The following is an 11,783-nucleotide window of genomic DNA, read 5'->3' on the forward strand; positions in this document are numbered from 1 at the left end:
CATATCATATCATTAAAATAATATAAAATTTATTATATAATTGTGAGATGAATAAAAAATAATATTAATTATCAAAATATACTATCTTTTATGGATTAAAAAAAATTAATTTAAAAAAAAAAAAATTTGGACTCACCCTTCTATTGCTTCATTAATTTGTTAATATTAAAGATTTCAAGTTTGTGTCTTCCTCATTATTAATATTTTATTAGCACAATTTTGTCTTAAAAGGTTTTTTTGTTATTTTCTTTTAATAAGAATTTAATAGATTGTTGAATTGAGGCTTCTGTGATCCATAATAGTTATAAGTAGAACTTCGGCGTAAATCACATAACTAAATATGATAATATATTTTAACAATTATTTTAAACAATTTTATTGATATAATTTCAAAATATGTTAATTAAACTCACTTAAATTTAATATAAATTTTAATTTACATTTAAATATATATATATATATATATATATATATATATATATATATATATATATTTTCTCTCCTTTTAATGTAATTATTATTTTATTATTATTAATATGAAATTATTTAACCTTACAATTTTTTTTTCCTATTATTTATATATATATATATATATATATATAGATTATACTGATTTTCTCCTTTTAATGTAATTATTATTTTATTATTATTAATATGAAATTATTTAACCTTACAATTTTTTTTTCCTATTAAATGAAAATAATATCGTCTTGTTTTAACTTTCGTATTTAAAATCTCTTTTTATTATATTAAATACCACTTTTTCTTTTCTTTAGTATATTAATCTTTAAAATACGCATATATTTCATATATTATTTTATATAAATAATATAATTTTTTTATTTAATACTTAAAATAAAATTATTATAGCTTTTATTTCAAATAAAATATATCTTTTACCACTAACTCGTATTCTTTAAAACACTGGCATATAATATAATATTGAATTATAAAATGTAATACATGCCATTTGTTATATATGTGATGGCGATGGTCATGTTGACGAGAGACATTGAATTAAAAGTGTTGTTGTAATCACTCAACAGCTAAATCAACAATATCAGCAAAGAAAAAAATATCACCAAAGAAAAATTAGCAAAAGTATCGTAGCTGTGCATATGATTATTCGAGAGAGTTTAAATTGAGTGACTAATCTAATTTAATATTAGACGTTAAATTGAAAATATGCGTCGCGTTGAAACTCACTCTTTATTCAGAAATAGCAGCTAGAGTTGATGCGTTTTTTTTTATTTGCATAAACGAGATATTGATAACGAGATATGCAGTGAGAAAATCACAATGTTGCAGTTTTGGTAAACTCCATCTTTCGTCACAACGTTGCAGTTTTGGCAAACTCCATCTTTCGTCAAATGCTGAGTGAGTTGGAGATACAAAACAAGGAAAATGAAAATGGAGATATCGATTTAGGAAATTGGAACAAAATTACAGAGCTTTGAGTGTATTGATTTCACTTGAGTGAGGCAGCTGAGCCTAAAAATTGACTTGAATGGGGCGGAGGGGTAAAGAACCTAGGAAAAAGTTTCTTCATATTGAATAAAATTGTAGTAGTATTCAGAAAATTTAAGGTCCTCCCAAACCTGATCTCTCTGTCTGCTTCCTACTCGCTGTCAGGCGGAAAGAGTCGATAGTGCGGACACAACCAACCTCCCTAGGAGCCTAAGACTCTCTAGTGACAAACAAGACAAACAAGAGCAATCCTTCTCTAAACATGCATTTACTATATAAGAAATCAAGTGTTTAGATCCTACCTGTAGTCCAACGCTGTTGTAGCAGTCCAGCCTCGCTGATCCGGATGAGCTCCTCCTTCACTTCGAAACCTGCATTCACTAACAATCAAACGATTAAATAGCACTTGATAATCTCATAAAATAAAACATATTTAACACATAGACCAAGGAGTACATGAAACAACTCATAAATAACAAGTTATTGAGAAGAATGGACTCATTTGCATTAATAGGAAACAAAAGGAACAATTACAACCTGAGCCTTGGTGTTGTGCAAGTCCCTCCCAGGGTCCATCAAGAGTTCTCCTTTACTTTGACAAAGCTCACCCACTTCCAAATAGAACAAGCAAAGATGACAATCTCTCCTCACAAGCTTCTAAATGGGAGTCCTAATTCCAGTAGCATCTATCCTTAGAAATGTTTAGCTTTCAACCTCCCCTCCTTCTAGCCCAATGCTTGTATTTATAGTGCTTAAGAGGAAGTTAATGAGGTCCACCATCAATGGGATAATCCCCTCTTTGGATGGGATAGCTCCCTTATTGATGGGATAAGTTCCTCTTTGGTAGGGATACATGAACCATCTGGAGGCGCTTGATACACGTCAAACAACCTTCTAGAATGCTCTAGAAGTGACCACAAGTAACTTTTTAAAGATGAAACTCGCGTCTTTTGACCTTTACAGGGGTACGCATCTGCCCCTTTACATATAGAGCGTACAAGTACGCATTTTTTGTGAACATTAGGTGCGTATACGCAGGAAAGGCCGAGACAGTCGGCTAGACACAGTATGGGCGCAACCATCTGTTTATGATTAGTCTACTTAGATAATGAATACAAAACTCCTCGCAGCCTGGATGGTGGAAACTAGATCCAGGGTCTTCATTTCTACTTCCCGAATTGGTACGATTCTAGCCATGCGAATAAATGAGTTGATGTCGAACATGGTAGAAACCACTTGATTACCAGTCGATGATGTAAATTGTTAACAAGTGTGAGAGAGACCACCAGTAATGTCAATGGTTCTCAAAGTACCCAGTACAATCCATGAGACGTGAATGAATGAGTTGATGTCGAACATTTCACGGAATCCTTCGATCGAAAGTCAATGATGTAAACTGACGTCAAAGGCGAGAAACCTGCCATTGATGCATGCAGACTTCAAGGTACTGATGATTTCTAAGTCATGTCTCTAGATAATGTGCTGATGTCGATAGAAAGCGACCCGTTCCAGGCAAGCCCACAACACGAAATCATTGTTCAAGTTGAAGAAATGTTGCTGTAAGGACTGACTCAGGGATGGTCAAATGGACGACAAGTATTTTACAGATGAAAGTTTATTTGCAGAGACCTCTTGAACACATAACGACACGACAGATGGTTTGGTTACGATTTGACCCAAAGTTAATACCCAGAAACGATTGAAGACTTTCAAAGTGGTTTGATCAACTTTTAAGGCAAAGGATTTCCCAACCCAGGTGAACGGAAAGTGTCGTGTTCAAGAGCGGTGATAAGGTTCTTCTGTAACAAAGGATAACAAATAGGTTCATTCTTCTCTCTTTTCCCCCACCATTTCTGGCAAGTACCTCTTTATTTTTAACAAGCTTGAGGAGGATAACATATGCTTGATTATAAGCTCATCCTTCGGATGAGTCCAACCTAGTTTTGATTCGAACCCTAGGAAGGAGTGGTTCATTCCTGTTTGTAATTGAACAGGTCCTTTACTGTAAAATTTTAACGAGCCCAGTATAGGAGAAACTCGGCGTTTTTCAATTTTAGAGAGTTTGAAAAACTTAAGAAGACTCCAGGTTGAACTTTTTCGTAAATTTGTGTCCCCCAAGCCCGAAAAAGTATAAAATAATACCTGAGAGAACCGCTTGATCTTTGTGACCAAGGAGTACTTTCATGATTAGTGTCTCTGACCTGAAAAGTAAAAAGCGATCAAGGACACATCGTTTTATTTCCATATCGAGTTTGAAACGACAAAAACCCGACCATCTTTTCCTGTTTTTACGGTCAGAAAAGAGCTATAAGGGGACTGTCTTTTAATTCCATTTTAACGAGTGTAAAAGAAACGCTCGGCAATCTTTTCATATTTTAGGAGTCAGAAAAGAGCTTAAAAGATGACTCTGATGTTTTGGTTCGTGAAAAATGATGATTTTACTCTAAAGTCCTTTTGTCCTGCATAAAAACGACACATTACTCATACCTGTTTAAGATGGGTAAAAATACATTGAAAAATGTCCTTTCATGGTGAAAAATAAACAAACTTAGCATTCATTCATCCAAAAAACCTATAAAAAGACTTTTTACCATGTCATTTTTACCATTTTACTGTTGAGGTTGAGAAAAGGGCTTTTGACAAGAAAACTTCCTGTGGTCATTGCGGAGAATCCGACCGTCAGAATCGAACGCCGTCTCATCAGGTATTCTACAACATCCTTCTCTTGCTTTCCATCTGTTTAAAATTCATTTTTAAGTTTTTATTTGATTTTTTGGGGGTCTTGGGGTTTCAAGATGCGCCCTTCGGGGTACGCAGGTCATGCACTGCTGACCTACGTACCCCGATATTTTCTCAATGGGGAAAATACCAGGTGTACGCACCCGGCCTTAAGGGAAGCTGCGTCCAGACGCTCTGTCCCTAAAAGCTGGGGTGCGTACCCCGCAAAACGCATTTTGAAACCCTCATTTCTCCAAAATGAACCAAAATTTTAAAATTTTATGGACTCTAACAGATGTTTTATGATGTGCAGGGAGCACATCATGCTTGATTGGCGTGAAAGAGAACATGAGGATGTTGATTTGGCCACAATAGGTCATCAACCTTCCATTGATGCGTTAAAAGCATGCGGACTATACAAATACTGGGCCATACCTGGCATGAGGGGCCAGGTGCCATTTCTTGAGTGGCTGGTTGAAAGGTGGAACATTCAGGAGCAATGTTTCTACATCGGAGAGCACCAGCTCGAGATAGAGCCCTCCGATATATATTTTCTCACTGGCTTGCCTAACAGGGGCGAGCAACTCTCTCTATTCGGGACTAGGCCGGGTGGCCAATCCCTTGCTAGTCTTCGGCTAGAGTGGTGCAACAATCAAAACCAGGAGAAGGGGATAGAAATCAAGTACATATCCCGACCTGAACTTATGGTGATAGCCTTTACTGTTACCAGACTTTGCGGGGTGACCGCTTTGCACCATGCCACCGGGTCCCAAATGCGGATGGCTATAGATTGCTTTCAAGGCACCATTTTCAACTGGTGCAATGCTGTGTTGGCCAATATGAAGGGCCAACTAACTAGGGCAAAGAGAGGACAACTGAAGACCTTTGGATATGGGCCTTTAGTCGTGAGCTTTGCCCTAGAGAGAGTTCCAATGCTGATCCCCCAACATCTTACAGTTCCAGTTGGGGCTCCTCGGAAGCCTAAGTTGACGAGATGGGTTGCGGTAATGGCCCGGCATCCTGACGAGGGAGCAGCAGTTGTTCGATTTCCTGATGGTTACTTTCGCTGGCTAGAGAGCCAGGTCTTTGCTATTCAGGACTTTCCTTATGCCGGAATGGATTTTTGGAATGATCCGGACATGGTTCTTCCACAGGGAGAACAGTGGGACGACAGAGGTATTTCATTTTTCACAAGTTTTTAAATTATGTATATTTTTTTGTTTTTATATATCGCCTCAAAACTGACAGCACAAATTTTCAAAATGCAGATGTAGGTCCACGGTGTCCAGCCAACCTCCGGGCTTTTGAGAGGAGAGTACCAGCTGTACCAGCGCCAACCCCACACGATGCAACCGCAGAGACCTTAGCCGAGCTGGAACAGGATCTAGAGCGTCTGACGACGGATATACCAGAGACCACCATAGATGACATTCCTATTCGACTTCAGCGCTATGTGGTCACAGTCCCAGGACCTTTTAGGAGGTTCTTGTGTAGGGTAGCGCGGGCAGTGGTCTCGTATAGAGAGCACCACCAGTGATTGGCTAGTCAATTTTGTAGACACATATGACATTTTTGGTTTTTTGTACTTATCATTTTTGCCGATCATAAGGTGTTTTTCAACCTATGATCGAAGACGATGTATATTTTTGACACACTCCTATCTATATATATATCATTATTACCGGCTCATCTTGTTTAACATATGTGATGAAATGTTTTTAAATTTACTTGCATGATTATTGTAAATGTCTGTCCAACATTCGAGAAGCAATTGCATCTGCTAATGTATTTAAAGACCTTGGAATATGCTGATATTCAATGTAATCAAATTCACGTTCCAAGAGGCGCACTCTCAAAAACAACCTTAATAACACAGGATTTCTAATGGCATATACTCTATTAAGCTGTAATACAACGAGTTCAGAATCTAACCTCACTATCAAATGTCGAATTCCAAATGAAATAGATTCAGACAATAATTCGACCACTGCACTGTATTCTGCAATGTTGTTCGTTGTTTGACCGAGGCTCACCCCATGCATAGAAACTAACTCGTCAGAGGGCGAATAGATAACCCAAGCTGCGGAAGAGATATTCTGTGTACTACGACAAGCACCATCAGCAAATCCAATGTACGTTTGGAGAGGCGTCGACATCTGCAATATCAAGAGTAAAACCAAGATAAGCCAGAATAACGACGAAAAACACACTTTCTAAGCTAAGCACACTATCTAAACTAACAAACATACTAACTAGAAAGAAAACCTAACCTAACTAAAATTCTCCATACCCATGATTTAAGCATAATACCTCTTTAGGTAAAGTCCATTTCTGGGTTTACCCAAAGAGTCCCCATCAAAATCTACCAGCTCATAGGCCCCTTTTGCTAGCTTTCGCTTTACAATGTAGGGTCCATGCCACATAGGAACGAATTTTCCAGCACCTAGCTTATCGTTAGCTTGATCATATAATAGCACTAGGTCTCCCTCCGAAAAACTTCGAGGGGTCACATTTCTATCATACTGAGCTTTCATTCGCTTCGCGTGAGTCTCGATTGCCAATGCGGCATCACGTCGAGTCTCATCTAATTGAGCTAAGTATAATAAACGTTTCTCCTCTTCGGAAGTAGCTGGGAGTAATTTGACAGCCATTTGAAGTGATGGGATTTCGCATTCAATGGGTAACACAGCTTCCAAGCCATAAACTAGCTGGAAAGGAGTGAACCCTGTTGAAGTTTTCACTGAAGTTCGGTATGCCCATAGCGCTGAAAATAACATGTTGTGCCAATTTGACCGATGAATACCAATGATTCGTCAGATCATGATAACAAGAACTTTGTTGATAGACTCAACCAAACCGTTGGCTTGCGGATAATAAGGAGTAGAGCTATCGTGGCGCAAACCAAGCTGGCTTGTAAGCTCAGTCATCATGATGTTTCGAAAATGGCTCCCATGGTCAGTGATAATTTCTTGCAGGACACCAAACCTAGTTATAATGTGATTGAATATGAAAACTGCAGCTGTTTTTCCGCTTGCGTCGAATGTAGGTATCGCCTCGGCCCATTTAGTAAAATAATCAACCGCGAGGATGATATACACATGCCCCCCGGCCGAGTGAGGGTTACAAGTAATAAAATCGATACCCCATTTGGCGAAAGGACCAATGGTAATTATAGGATGGAGAGGAGCAGGTGGTGCGCGCATCTTGCGATCAAACACTTGACAGTTGTGGCACTTTCGGACCGCAGTGATGCAATATTTAAACATGGACGGCTAGAAATAGCCAGCGCGCAACACCTTCTGAGCTGTGGCATACCCAGACATATGACCGCCACATGCTCCAGAGTGACAATCATTCAAAACTCTCTCAGCCTCTTCGTGAGTTAAACAACGTCGAAAAACTAAGTCTGCCCCCCGGCGATAAAGTGTATCTCCAATAATTCTGTATTGCTGGGATTGAAACCGAATTTTTCGATGTTCCGACTTTGAAGCTTCAGGCCGAAAGGTTTGGGTTTGGAGATAGATGATTATATCCCCGTACCACGGATCTAAAGTACTAATAAGAAACAAAGATTCGTCCGTAATGGACTCCTCTGCCACGGTTTTTGCGTCAGCACGCGGGAAATCACACATCAATTCTGCAAAAACTAAGGATTTCTTAGACTTGGACTTCTCGAACTCCAAGTCGAACTCTTGCAGAATAACGATCCATTTAGAGTACTTGCCCCCTAGCAGTTGTTTAGTCAAAATATAAATCATAGGGTTGCAATCCGAAATAACTGTAGTTTTATGGAGAAGGATGTAGTGACGAAAACGCTGGACAGCTTGAAAGGCTGCCAGGGCCAATTTCTCCACATGCGAATATTTTAGCTCAGTGGGGTTTAATGTCCTACTAAGATAATATATCACATGTTCCGTTCCGAATTCATCTTCTTGAACTAACACCATTCCAATAGTGGAATGCGAAGCTGCGAGGTATAAGAAGTAGTCCTGGTTGTAGTTGGGAGGATGCAACAATGGTGCATTGGTCAACGCATGCTTAAGTGCATCAAAATATTGTTGGGCAATCTCGTCCCAAAAGAATTGAGCGTTCTGTTTCAACAACCGTGTAAAACCTTTAGTGACCTCGGCGTAGTTTGGAATGAATCGGCGTAAAAAGTTTTCTTTCCCTTGCAAACTTTGGAGTTGGTGCAAACTCGAAGGAGGAGGCAAATTGATGATACCCTCGACCTTCGAGGGATCGACACGAATGCCGGCTTTTGAAACAACAAATCCCAGCAATCGACCCGTGTCTATACAGAAGACACACTTGTGGGGATTCAACCGAATACGATAATGCCTACACCTCATAAAGATTGCTCGTAAGTGGACAAGGTGATCAGCTTGATGTAAAGAATGAGCAGGCAAATCATCGAGGTACGGTTGCACAATTTGCTTGATGTCATGAAATGCGTAAGACATTGCCCGTTGAAAAGTGGCGCCGACATTCTTAAGCCCAAAAGGTAATTTGCAGTAAGCAAATGTCCCCCATGGACAAATGAATGCCATTTTTTGTTGATCAGCAGGTAGAATATTGATTTGATTATAGCCCGAAAAACCATCCATAAAGTAAAACATTTCACTTCCGGCACAATCATCAATTATTTGATCGATATAAGGCGTAGGATAGTTGTCTTTTGGACAAGCTCAATTTATATCCCTATAGTCGATACATATTCTTATTGTTCCTTGTTTCTTGTTAACCGGAACAATATTTGATACCCAATCCATTAACGGGATTGGATAAATGAAACCTGCTTTCAACAGCTTCTGGACTTCTGCTTTAATCGCAGCCGCTTTCCGAGGGTGAATCTGACGCAACCGTTGCCGGACGGGTTTAGCGTCCGGGTAGGTCTTTATTTCATGAACAATAATGGTAGGATCGATTCCTGGCATTTCCTCATAAGACCAAGCAAACACATCGCGAAATTATTGGAATAGGGCCTTGTAAGTTTGAATTTCATCTTCTGTACATGAGGCACCTATATGAATGTTTTCCTCAATTCCGGGCTTCACTGAAATGTCAATGGGAATAGTGCGAGAAATATTCCCTAAATTCAACTCTGAATCAGAATGTTTCGTTGGATTCTGAGCGTCTTTGACATATTCAGCGGTAAAAATAGATGAAAAATCATTTTCAAAAGCATCATCCTCAGGTAAAAATGAAGATCTATGATGGAGATCTTCCCATGGTAGATCGTCTACACTTAGGATTTCGTGAAGTTGCTCGTCAGATGACACGACTTTGGGAAACGCTATTCGTTCTGAGGTTGATGTGAAAAGTGATTCTGCATTGACCACATTCATTTGGTCGATTTGGGTTGAACGCGAGTCGGTAAAAGACATGACGGCTTCATAAGCAATTTCATATGGACTCAAAGGCATAACATTACCGAATGAGTCTATCTCAGATTCAGATGGGACAATCCAAGGATCGTCGTAAATAATGGTGTCTGATGTAGTCATATGAATTGATGCAAATGAAGGGTCTGCGTTGATTGGAGGGAAAGGAAAAGTTCCCAATAAACCGGAATCTTTAACTAAACCTACGCCAACGTCCCTATAAGGGATTGTCGTCTTACCGACATGCTGGATACTCTCTGAAGAGGCTGGGTCAGATGAAAAGTATGTCAGCTGATCAATTGTCACGATCTTGCCGTTATGGGGAAACTTTATTACTCTGAAGACCGATGAAACGACCGCTGTCATAGCATATGATCAACTTCGACCCAAAATAAGGTTGTAGTCTAGAGGGGCATCAACCACCTCCACACCCAGGCTAACGGTTTTCCCTTCTACCCCTGTAGGCAATTCCTGTAGAATACCAAACGGACGGAACCCACGGCCATCAAAGGCCTTAAGGATGGTCGGGGATTGGTTCAGTGAAGGAGAACCAAGCGATCTCCAACACTGAATCGACATAATACACGTGGAAGCTCCCTCATCAATTACAGTCCGATGAATAGGCTTGTTTTTTACTATCACTGGAATCTGGAAAGCCATTTGATGGGGAAGGCGTGGTGTATTATTTTCTAGATTGAAGATTATCAGATTCGGGTCCTGAACATCAACAGCTCCGATAGCCGACAAAAGTAATTTTCGCTGTGTTGGGCATGATTGCAGCACTTCTAAAGCCGACATTGCTGAGGGTGAAACAACTAAGTCCTCAACAATGTTGTAATTCTGGGCCGCTCTCGCATGTGGATTGAAAGCAGACCTTCGAAGTACACCCTTGGCGGGCGGTTTGATTACTAAGTCCGGGTTAGGTTTTTAGATCTGTAGTGGATCGGAACCAGGAGATGAGGTTGATGGATTAGAATGAGAAGATTCTGCTTCCTTACCATCAACAAGATTCTTACTACCATAATCTTGCGATCGAGTCGCAATCCTCACATGAGACATCATCAAAATGGGTTCTTCACTGGCAGTCGAGGAAGAACCTATCATCTTACTCTCCTGCTTTGGAAATGGATCTTTCAACACAGCAGGAGTGGGAGAACCTTTGACGATTTTCACAACCTCGGCCCGATGAGGGCAATCTCTTGTAAAATGATCTTCTTCACAAATAAGACAAGGATATCGAGGTTTGCGCTTTTCGTCAATGGTTTCCGACTTTTCTGTTTTCTCCTTCCGAGCCTTGTCTGCTTTAGCCTTCTTCTTTCCTTTCTTCTTTCCACCGTTTTTTGATTTGGCCGTAGATGACTCTACAGCGTGAATATCGGCGGAAAGTTCAGGAGAAGACTCTCCTGTCGGGGAGTCGGGCAAGGTGATTATAGGAGTAGTAGAATTCTTGGAAGATTTCTTCTTGCTCTTTGTGTTCACCGTACCAATCATACCATCAACGGCATGAGATCCCGAAGGAGCAGCAGCAATTTGATTCAATTTTGGAAAATCTGGGATCTTCTCGTGTAACGTACCTGACTGAGTATAAACTAAGTCAAGGTACTGCGCCTGAGCAATGACTTGCTCCTCAGTAACTACTCCGGCCTTAGCTACATCTTCAGTAATCTTCGGTAATAATGATTTAACAAACCACTCAGCTAAGATTTGGTCCGGAATAAAAACTTTCACTAACCTTCTTCGACGTCTCCACTCATGAATGTGGTCAGAAATATACGTGGACGTCGATTGTTTTAGTGAAGTTAATAACTCCGTGCCGTTATCGTATCTGACCGGCAACTGAAAGTGAGTCAAGAACGAGGTAGCTAACTGGCTAAAATTGTAAAAAGAGGCCCATGGTAACTCAATGTACCACTTGGCCGCAAGACCAATGAGTGTACGCTGGAAGAGACGTAAGCGGATCGAATCATCCGAGATAGAATTTGAAGCACACCAGAGGTGGTAAGTCATCACATGATTGGACGGATCCTCTCCAGACTTACCTTCGAACTTGGGTATATCACTGGGCAACTTATTTGGCATTGGCGGCCAGAACGGAAGATATTGAATTGGATCGTTCGTTAGGCGCGTCAAGTCTGGTAAATCCAAAGTTGCGATAAACGGTAATTGCCGGTTAGGATCTCTAAAACTCTGGGTCACAAGACCAGTCCCAGGAGGAGG

This window comes from Pinus tabuliformis, chromosome 1_1 (assembly GCF_031772625.1).
Source record: "Pinus tabuliformis cultivar Carrire ecotype Pingquan chromosome 1_1, CPIR1, whole genome shotgun sequence".
In the NCBI taxonomy this organism is placed as follows: Eukaryota; Viridiplantae; Streptophyta; class Pinopsida; order Pinales; family Pinaceae; genus Pinus; species Pinus tabuliformis.